The following is an 11111-nucleotide window of genomic DNA, read 5'->3' as shown; positions in this document are numbered from 1 at the left end:
ATTTGTGCAGAACCAGAAGTTAGTAGCTATTTTATAACCAAAATTATTATGAGGGTAATTTGGAAGAGAATGATGATTTCAGCAAAAGTATAAAATAGCACACAACTAACATTTCTCAAATGTCAATATTCATCAACCAAGCCAGGTGCAGGGTTGCCCTTAGCTCTTATAAAGAACAAATAAACAAATGTGAAGTAGATGTGATTATGCTCATTGTATAACTGAGGAATCAGAGGTTCCTAAACATTAAGTTACTCACGAAAATCGCACAAGCAGTATTCAATAGTTAACAGGAAATAGATTGTGCTCATAGGGGTCAATGAATTATTAGGAAGAAGCAGACGCTGTAAAGGCTAAAGGAGAGAGGAATGTCAGAAAAGATGACGTAGCAGAGAGGGTAAAGGTATGGGTTTGGGCTCAGACACACTTGATATCAAATTTAAACCCCTCTAGACACATGCTGTGACTTTGAAGATACCTTCTGAACATATGTATGTCTGTATACACACATATACATATAACTGTATGTACATATTCAGTGTAATATCAATTGTAATATATTATTGATGTGCAGAAAACATGATCACATACTATGAACAAATTCATACTGAAGTTGTTTACTTAATAAGACATCGCCTCAAAGAAGTTAACGGTCATTGCAAAAGGCTTACAGTCAAAAGGCTTACACTATACAATTCTTTCTCTGACATTTATGCAAAGATGTGGAAATATTTTATTTTAAAGTCTAAAAACATCTTTACAAAATGATAAAAAGAAAATCTTTTGAATTTTCTCATTCCTTTCATTATTGTGGAAAGCAAATTATCTCCTAAATATGAAGGTACATTTGTCAGGACATCTTCAGCCCTTCTGTGGAAGCAACATACACAATATCCCACTAGCTTTTTTTTTTCTGACAGGCACAGTTAGACAGTGTGAGAGACAGAGAGAAAGTTCTTCCTTCCTTTGGTTTACCCCCCAAATGCCCGCCACGGCCAGCACGCTGCGCCATTCAGAAGCCAGGAGCCATGTGATTCCTCCTGGTCTCACATGCAGGTCCAGGGCCCAAGCACTTGGGCCATCCTCCACTGCTTTCCCGGGCCACAGCAGAGAGCTGGACTGGAAGACAAGTGGGACAGAATCCGGCGCCCCAACCGGGACAAGAACCTGGGGTACTGGTGCCGCAGGCGGAGGATTAGCTAAGTGAGCCTTGGCGTCAGCCCCCACTGGCTTTAAACAAACTTTTCTTGTTTGTAAGAATTAGATCAGTCAATTCTCCATAGCAATTGGCTCCACACCTCTATGACAATTTAGGCTGACAGAATCCTAACCACTTTGCAGTTTTGTGATGTATATCATAAGACCTCTGGGTGAAAAAGAAGTGTCTTCCACGGAGATAACACAGCACCCTACCCTACAGAAAGGAGGTAAGATCTTTCTTGTGAAGGTAAGTCAGCCAAATGGAAACCGGCACTAGACATCTACCACAGAGCATGAAGTGTGGGGTTAGGAATTGCTCAGCATAGGAACTACTTGCACAGTCACTGGAGAATATGAAAGAATCCTGAAAACTGGTAAAAGCATGGTAAAGCAGCACTGAACAGTCAGCACAGAATATGAATTTATCACAGCGTCAGTCCTCATGCTGTTTTGATTTCTTAAGAGTACAAGGAGAAAGACTACAGATTAACACAGTTGGATGTCAAAGGGAAGGAATTACCTGGCAATCATGGAGAGGATTTCGATGATTGTCTCATAAAATAGCAAGTCTGGGCAAAAAGCCAAGTGATGCCAGAAGGGGCTAAACTCCTGGGTCAAATGTATCTCAACAACTGACCAAGGCTGTGGGTGCCTAGACATATGAGTAGGTAAACTTCAGCAAGGCAGTAAGAAGAGTCATCTTGAAGCATCAGCATCTTTTCTGGCTGGGGTCAATAGTATCTCTGAACTCTGAAGTTTAGAAATAAAACTGTTCCGTGGGATGAATGGACAGTGATAAAGAAGGTGTGTACTCATTGCCTACTCTTATGAGCCTAACACTGACCTTTGGCTATACTGTCTCTAGTGAACAATGACTTACTTTTTGCATGACAGGCTGCTTGAACTCTCCCTGCTGACGCTTTTCATATTGGGGATGAATTTATGGTGCTGTTTCACAGGCCACTAGGAAGGAACAGATCACTTTGAAGTTGATATTCATATGACTCAGAGTATTGTGCCAGAAAAGAGTGCCTTCGAAATTAACGGAGGGAATAGCACTTCTAGAAATCTTTTCTATGGTATATTTTGGCCTATGATGCCAAATATACCAAAATAATAATAATCAGGCTAAAAATGAAGGAAAAAGAAAAAATTGATTGCCTCTGGATTATTTTCTGCATTTTAATGAACAAAACAGTATCTGTATCTTTTTCTGAATTATTTTCTTGTAGTTAATCATGTAAAATCATGAATAATGCTTACTGCTTACTGTCAGCTAATTGCCACTGCCACTTGTTGACAAAGAAATATTCTGACTTGAATATTCAACTATATTTGTAGATTAAGAAAAACCTAATCAGAGAACACTTACTTTATAAGGAGAATGTTAAGTATTTTTTAAAAACATTCATAGTACCATATCACAGATATGTTTCTGAATATGTGCTTTCATGATTTTAAGAGAGAACTATGTAATCTGGAGTTTTTAATGCTTAGGTCTGATGTGCAGACACATCTCCAAACTTCCCCAAGAGATATCTCATCAGTATCCACCTTGGTAGCTATCCACTCCATCTACTCAAGGGTCTATGTCTATTGTAAGCATGTTCTCATTGTGGTATCTAATTTCACTTCTAGGTACAAGGACACTTCAAAGATTTCATCAAAAACAGAATTTAGAGAATGTGTATTTTCCATGTACTTTTTGAAGACCCCTGTGTTTGGTGAGCTATCCCAAATTGAATGTCCCTGATTTGTTGTGTTCTTGATCCTAGTGCTGGCCTCATCTGTTCAATATTATACTACTAATAAAGAACTGGTAGAAACCTCCAGGTCTCATAAAGTATTATATAATATTGTATAAGTGATACCAAAAATATAATAAATCAACAAAATAACATGTGAATACTTTTCGTTATTTAAAATTGAACTGAATTTCCATTCATCATGATTTGATCTTTAGAAAAGACACACAAACACACACAAAGGAACAAAAATCTTTCCTTTTTACATTTGACTAAAACCTGGGTAGTGAATCTAAAAAAAAGTTAAGTGTAGATTTAGGCTTTGTGTGTTTTCTACTCTAACCTGTTAGCTTGATGGACTGTAAATATATCTTCTTTTCTCTATTTCTTGAACACTATCACTTTATTGATAATAAATAAATGTTGGTTGATTAATCAATCACACTAAGAAGTTCTGCTTGCTGCTATACATATCATCAAAAAAAAGCAAATGTTAACATGAAATTTATATTGATGTGGCAGGTGCTGCGGTTCACTAGGCTAATCCTCCGCCTGCGGTGCTGGCACCCCGGGTTCTAGTCCCTGTTGGGGCACCAGATTCTGTCCCGGTTGCTCCTCTTCCAGTCCAGCTCTCTGCTGTGGCCTGGGAAGGCAATGGAGGACGGCCCAAGTACTTGGGCCCTGCACCCATATGGGAGACCAGGAGGAATCACTTGGCTCCTGGCTTCAGATCAGTGCAGCGCTGGCCATGGCAGCCATTTGGGGAGTGAACCAACGGAAGGAAGACCTTTCTCTCTGTCTGTCTGTCTGTCTCTCTCTAACTCTGCCTGTAAAAAAAAAATTTATATTGATGAATATTTTCTTTCCATTTTATACTTTAGTGGATTCTCCCATGTTAGTGTATTGTCTTTTCTTCTCCTATAAAATTATGTTGAGTGGGGTTTTTTTTATTAGACATTATATTTGAGATTTTTGTACAAAGACCTGGTGATCTTTTTGTCATAATTCATATTGAAGTATTATAATTAATCTTTTTTCAAAAATATTTTTAGTATCTAGTCCACTTAGCACACAATAAATAAAATATATTTCCGTTTAATGAAGAACAATGAATACATAAAGGAATAACCAAGGACTCTATGTGAGAGCTCCTCTGGAGTGGTTGCAAATAGAAGGAGTAATTAATTCTGATGAAATTGAACTGAAATATTGGCTAAAGACGGAGAGCAACAAGTATCACATATTCTCTCCATGGTACACAGTTACATTTCAGTCTCAAAATAAATTATTACACAAATATTTTCTATGGGGTAGCCCATTATTTTCATATGATTTTTACCAAGGAACAGATTTTTGGAACACAATCTCCTGCCATTATTTAAGTTAGTTAATCTTGAATTTTTGAAAAGTAGATGCTGCTTGTTTACATTTGTTATGAAACAAAAAAGAAGAAAATTAAAACAAATAAAATTTCACTTTAACATTGGCATTTATCTTTAATAAGTGAAACAACAATTTTCTAAACGTTTTCGGTGACTTTGGGTCTTGAGTAAAACTCTTTCTATGAAAATAATGAAGGCATCTGAAGGAGAAAATTTAAGTTTTGAGGAAATGAGTGTTATTAAACCTTAGCTAGAAACATGATGGCATAGAAAGCTGACTGTTGTGTCCCTCACAAGAGTGTGTCTTGGTAATCTTGTCAGCCTTCTGGGAGCACCAATGTCATAATAAGCTCTTGGGGTCCCTTCAGTCAAGAGATCACTGACCCTGGATACCATGGAAGCCCTGGCTTCATTCTGAATTTTAGATTTCTCCAGGTGAAGATCTTCCCCACAAATTTATATGCTCCTTTGTTTTTTGCCAGTCTGTAACTTTTGCTCGAGAAAATTGCAAGCAGACTATAATGCTTCCTTAAGATAAGTAAGTAAATGTTATCAATAAACATCCCTATACACACACACACACACACACACAAATTAGAGATAATATCTCAGACAGATTTGGATATTTTTGCATATTTTTAATGTTGTGAGTAAATATTATTCTCTCATTTGATTTGATAAGACATCAGAAAATTATAAATACGACCAAAGCTACATTTAGATTGTAAGAACATACAGCAAGATCATTTAGGGACTCAATGTTTAGACATAATGTGTAGAAACAAAAATATACATTGTGAACACAATATAATTTATCTTTGCTAAAATAACAAAATGGGTAACAGTTTTACATGTTAATAAATACACTATGCAGACTATTAGGAGTTAACAGCTCTAGGCCAAGTCTAAGTCAGTATTATATTCACACATCTTAGCTTTTCTTTTCCAAAAATCAATATCTGCAAATAATAAATGAGATCCCAGAGGGGTGAGTTAAGCTCCAACCACCATAGAGCCACTCTGCAATTGGTCATTGACTCAATAATGCAGGTGAGAGCCACACTATAGAACATCTTTAGCACACTGTAATAGAAAATTAATAGCTTTCAAATCAGCACTAGGGTTACCCTAAGGATTACATAATAGCTTGGGTTAGAATAATCACCCAACTCCAAGAAATGTAAAACGTCATAAAACCCAAGAAAGATACAAAAGCTCCAGCATGATGCTTAATTCATTTCATGTACACGCTCAGAAAGCAGAAGGCTTATGCTATAAAAGTGTCATGTTGACAACAATGTGCTAATGAGCTGCATTGCAGTGGTGTCACTTGGGTCTGGATGAAGTGCATATAGCACTGTACAGTGATTTGCATATCAGAATCAAGCACCAGGATGTGGGGAATATTTTCCCTTAAACTTAGTAGTAAGTTAAACATCCTAACCAATCCTTACACCAAATTAACGTTAATCAGGGAAGCAAAGTTTTCCCAGAAGCGCAAGCTTCGGGTATTTCCTCTGTCATGTGACTCTGTTTAATTTATGGAGTCCAGGGTGATAACATGACTGTAGTCCTTAAACTAAATTCAAGAAGAAAAGCATAGAAAACAAATAAAGATAACTTATTTATATATGCATTGGTTTATCGAGTTGGGAGCCAATGACACCAATGACTAATAAACCTCAAAGTTAGGAAACAGGATCACTACTACCTAAACCAGAGTCAGAGAACTTGTGAATTGCCCAGCATAAAATATCCTCTACAGGGAGACAATAGCACATGACAGAATATCAATTATTCATTTATCCTCTTTTCTATGCCAGAAAAATCTGTGGATGCTGAAGGACCCAAAAATAAAACTTAGAGGGCTTTCATTTCTACAATAAAAATGCTAAAGACAGACAGAGGAAAAACAAAGTGTTTCTAAGATTCACAAAGTTATCCTGTTTCCTTCCCTTACTTGACATTTTAAAAACAGATCAGGTTTTTACAAAAGAAAATTCTTAATTCTTTCCACCTAAAGAAGAGTCAAAAATAAGTCAGATTGTTAAAGGAGAATGTGTGTCTCCCAGGGATCTTGTAAACTAAAAGATGGAGCTTTGATGCACAGTGATAAGTGTTGGATATAGAAGCCAAAATTATGACAGCTATTTATCAAACTCTAAGATGAACAATTAGCCTTAAGGATAGAGTAAAAACAAAACCAAACCAAAATATGATAGCAAATAGTCTTGAGAAAGCGTACACACTAAAGAATAGTAGAGACTTACCCACAAGCTGCCAACATCCAGTCATCTGCCAAAGCTAAAAGCATATGGCATTTTCTCCGCAAGCTACGTGTCTTTTACTTTTCAAACGAGTTTCATCACCTAATTTAGCAGTATCTACAAAGATTTGAGATGGCAAATAAAATCTTTTCCTGTTTTATTCCTTCTAGCTCTTTCTGTTAGTGGCTTGTGCCACGCACACAAAATGGCACCTGTTTCGTTGCAGAGGCAGGCTTTATATACCAAGATGTGTTTGTGAGTATGCCACAAAACATCGGTTCCTTATCATGCGCTTGTTAGCTTGTCCAATCTATGGCAATCACTCCAGTCCCAGGGGTTGAAAGACACAAGACGCAGGAAAAAGGGAAGCAAAAGCTGAAGAAAGATCAATACCACACTGTGAAACAAGAAGTGTAGGCTATTTACTTTTCATTGATCTGATGATGCAGGAGAAACACCTCAAACTGGCATTAAATTGAAGGAATACATCTTCTGTGTTTTTTTCACCTCAAGGTCAGGAGGGAGCTGAAAAGAAATTAGAACAAACAGAAACTAATCACAGGAGTACAATAAAACTATTAATCCACATTACAAACCTGCATGGTAGCATAATTAAATTTCAGGTCGAATGAGGTTCACAACAAAACAGATACTGCCAGGGTTTGGTTTGGGTTGGTTTTGTTAAGTTGCTTTAAGATGTACCAAGCATAACTACAAAACAATTGTGGGTGAGGACTGAATGTAATCAACAATTTATGTTTGGCTAGAGGCCTCGTATTATTTTGCAAAAATCCCCCAGCAAGATAACTTCCCAGAAATTACTGAGACAAGTCCTATTCCAGCCACCAACAAGACTACTGATCTCTAAGATGAGCAATTAGCTGAGTTTTTTTTTTTTTTTTTTTTTTGACAGGCAGAGTGGACAGTGAGAGAGAGAGACAGAGAGAAAGGTCTTCCTTTTGCCATTGGTTCACCCTCCAATGGCCACCGCAGCCGGTGTGCTGCTGCCGGCACACCGCGCTGATCCGATGGCAGGAGCCAGGTGTTTCTCCTGGTCTCCCATGGGGTGCAGGGCCCAAGCACTTGGGCCACCCTCCACTGCACTCCCTGGCCACAGCAGAGAGCTGGCCTGGAAGAGGGACAACTGGGAAAGAATCCGGCGCCCCGACCGGGACTAGAACCCGGTGTGCCGGCGCTGCAAGGCGGAGGATTAGCCTAGTGAGCCGCGGCGCCCGCCCAATTAGCTGAGTTTTAAAGTTCAGACCCTCTAGAGAGACCATAAGTATTTTTCTAAAGAATTTAACATAGAAATGTGTGCCATTTTTCTTCAGGTAAAGAAAACCTTGTTTGTTTAGATATAGAATATTTAAATATATGCAAACAGGTGAACAAATATGACATTTGGAAGTCCTATAAAGATATAGTCTAAGTAAACTGAAAAAGATTGAATATACCTCTTTGACATCAACATTATGTGGAGAAAATTAATTTATTCATTTACTATTTATTCATTCGTGAGGATCAACCTATATACGCTTTTATCTCCAGACACAAATTTTAGTGTGATTTTCTTTTCATTTTTATGTTCATTGCATACAGCAATTTATTTTATTTTATTTCTATAAAGGGAACAAATTTCATGTATTTCATACATACAATTTCAGAACACAACAATACCTTCTATCTTACCCTTCCTCCCCTTGTCTCTCCAGTACCCTCCCACATCCTCCCTTTCTTATTTTTCTTTTAATTTTTCACTAACATACTTTCAGTTTACTTTATAATCATAACCTTAACCACCTTTCTTCAAGGGTATACACAGGGGTTATAAATAATAATCAAATCTGAAATGTCAGTTTCATGCGTGCACATTACAATCTTTATACTCCATGCATTAGTTCCTGCATTTCAGAGGAAGCATATATTTGTCTCTGTGACTGGCTTATTTCACTGAGCATAGTAATTTCCAGTTGCATCCATATTGCTTTGAAAGACAGGATATCATATTTTATGGCTGAATAGTATTCCATTGCATGTGTATACCACAATCATTTACCCAGTTAACAGTTCATGGACATCTATATTGATTCCATATCTTAGCTATTGTGAATTGAGCTGCTGCAAACATGGGGGTACAGATGACTCTTCCATATGCTGACCAAGGCATTGAAATTGAATCTAAAGATTTTCAAGTCCACCAAAATAATCTAAGACATGTTTATTCTCTGTATTCTGAACTCATATATTCTAACGTATAACAGCAATCATGACTCATTCTAGAAAAGCCATATTGCTTTCAATTTGCTAAATGAAGATCATGACCATTTCAGAAAAAAATGAGTAAAAAGAATGTGGGGCCAGCCCTGAGGACAGTTGACGCTTGGCCAACACACAGCAGCACTGTCTTTTCCTCTTTATTTTTATTTTATTTATTTATTTATTTTTTTTTTTGACAGGCAGAGCGGACAGTGAGAGAGAGAAACAGAGAGAAAGGTCTTCCTTTGCCGTTGGTTCACCCTCCAATGGCCGCCACGGCCGGCGCACCACGCTGATCCGATGGCAGGAGCCAGGTGTTTCTCCTGGTCTCCCATGGGGTGCAGGGCCCAAGCACCTGGGCCATCCTCCACCGCACTCCCTGGCCACAGCAGAGAGCTGGCCTGGAAGAGGGGCAACCGGGACAGAATCCGGAGCCCCAACCGGGACTAGAACCCGGTGTGCCGGTGCCACAAGGCGGAGGATTAGCCTAGTGAGCCGCGGTGCCGGCCTCTGCCTTTTCCTCTTAAAACAGCAGCAGCAGCACAGCAACAAGAGCAACATATTCCTCATGACTGACTTTACTAAGCCAAACTGCACGACAATGCTCAATGGTTAGCTTTCCTTTGTCTATGCCTTCCCAACTTTGCTTTGAATTGATGAAATTCATACTATTTTATGCTCTGACATCTTAATACTAAGGCTGAAATGTTGTGAATAAAATCTCAATGACAATTTGTTTTATTTATTATCCAAAGTAATCACTTCTAGAGCTCTAATTCTTTTGTGTTCTTCCTTTATCTTTGTGGGATACATTTCCAGACCCCAGCAGAAGCTCAAAACCACAAATAACATATAATCCTGTATTCCTAAAGTTTTTATTTATTTATTTATTCATTCACTCGTTTGCAGGACAGAGTCAGAGAGTGATGTCTTACACCTGGTAGTTCACTCCCCACATGCCCACAACAGCCACTGCCAGGAGCCAAGACTTTGATGTACCAGGAACCAAAGTACTTGAATCTTCACCACTGCTCTCAACACAGGTATTGGCTGCAAGTTGAAACTGGAAACAGAACCACTCCTTAAACCCAGGAACTCTGATACAGAATGTGGAATCTCAAGCAGCATTTTAACCATTGTGCCAAATACCCACCCCTTGATTATGAACACATGTTAAAAAATTTAATAAACCACTTAACCACTTCTATTCAAAAAGAATCTAGGATCACTTATTATATTGAATGATTCTAAATAAAAATTAGAATATGTCTGTTTTTCTCCATCCTCACATGCTTTTTAAATGTTTCCTGATAATTGCTGACCTTCTTTCAACATATAAAAATATTAAAATACCTGTAATAATATAATCATTGTAAAAAATTACCCAGAAATATGAATTTGAATTAATTATACATCAGCATTTTTGCACCAACAAGAGGATGATTTCTAGCTTACATCTCCTAGCATGGCATAGGCCAGGAAACAAATTGTTGGTTATTTTTACCTTCTACTGAAAGTACCGCATATGTCAACTAGTTCCTCACCACCACAGGAATTATGGCAGGTCACTTTGCTGGTGGTCAATCCTTCAGGCAACAAGGACTCAGGAGACTTTTTAAGCAAAGACTATTAAGAAGAAAACTTCATTAAATTTAACATTTCACATCACAGCAGCCATTCCCTGGACATCTATCTTGCCCCTGTTTGGATATGCACAAACAACCGTCTCCTTTATTCAAGGGTTTTGCAGGCACTTCTTTTCTTTATTCATACCTACCTCCCCTACACACCCTAAACCTCTTCAACATGCACTCATAATCACGTCATAGATTGATGTTTATACTCTTTATGATCGCTTCTCGGCCTTTTGGCTAAGATCAAGTGTAGTGTATACTCTTTATGAATAATTACAAGCAAATAATGAAATTCTCATTTTTACCTTAAAAAAAAAAGAGACCGGTTATATGGTCTTAAAATGCATAATAGTGTCATGAAACCAAGAAACTCTGTTTTTGAAAATAGGGAACAGGCCGGCGCCGCGGCTCACTAGGCTAATCCTCCGCCTTGCGGCGCCAGCACCCCGGGTTCTAGTCCCGGTCGGGGCGCCGGATTCTGTCCCGGTTGCCCTTCTTCCAGGCCAGCCCTCTGCTGTGGCCAGGGAGTGCAGTGGAGGATGGCCCAGGTGCTTGGGCCCTGCACCCCATGGGAGACCAGGAAAAGCACCTGGCTCCTGGCTCCTGCCATCGGATCAGCGCGGTGCG

General features: G+C 38.5%; 1 pseudogene; it reads left to right on the top strand.

The window, feature by feature from the left end:
- Positions 1-10701: 10701 nt before the first annotated feature.
- LOC127492898 (U2 spliceosomal RNA) lies at positions 10702-10812 on the top strand (annotated as a pseudogene).
- Positions 10813-11111: the final 299 nt, after the last annotated feature.

Source organism: Oryctolagus cuniculus, chromosome 14, assembly GCF_051225735.1.
Source record: "Oryctolagus cuniculus isolate XC-2025 breed Fujian yellow rabbit chromosome 14, ASM5122573v1, whole genome shotgun sequence".
Taxonomy (NCBI): domain Eukaryota; kingdom Metazoa; phylum Chordata; class Mammalia; order Lagomorpha; family Leporidae; genus Oryctolagus; species Oryctolagus cuniculus.
The sequence above is the reverse complement of the archived record's forward strand: the minus strand, read 5'-3'. Positions and strand labels throughout refer to the sequence as shown.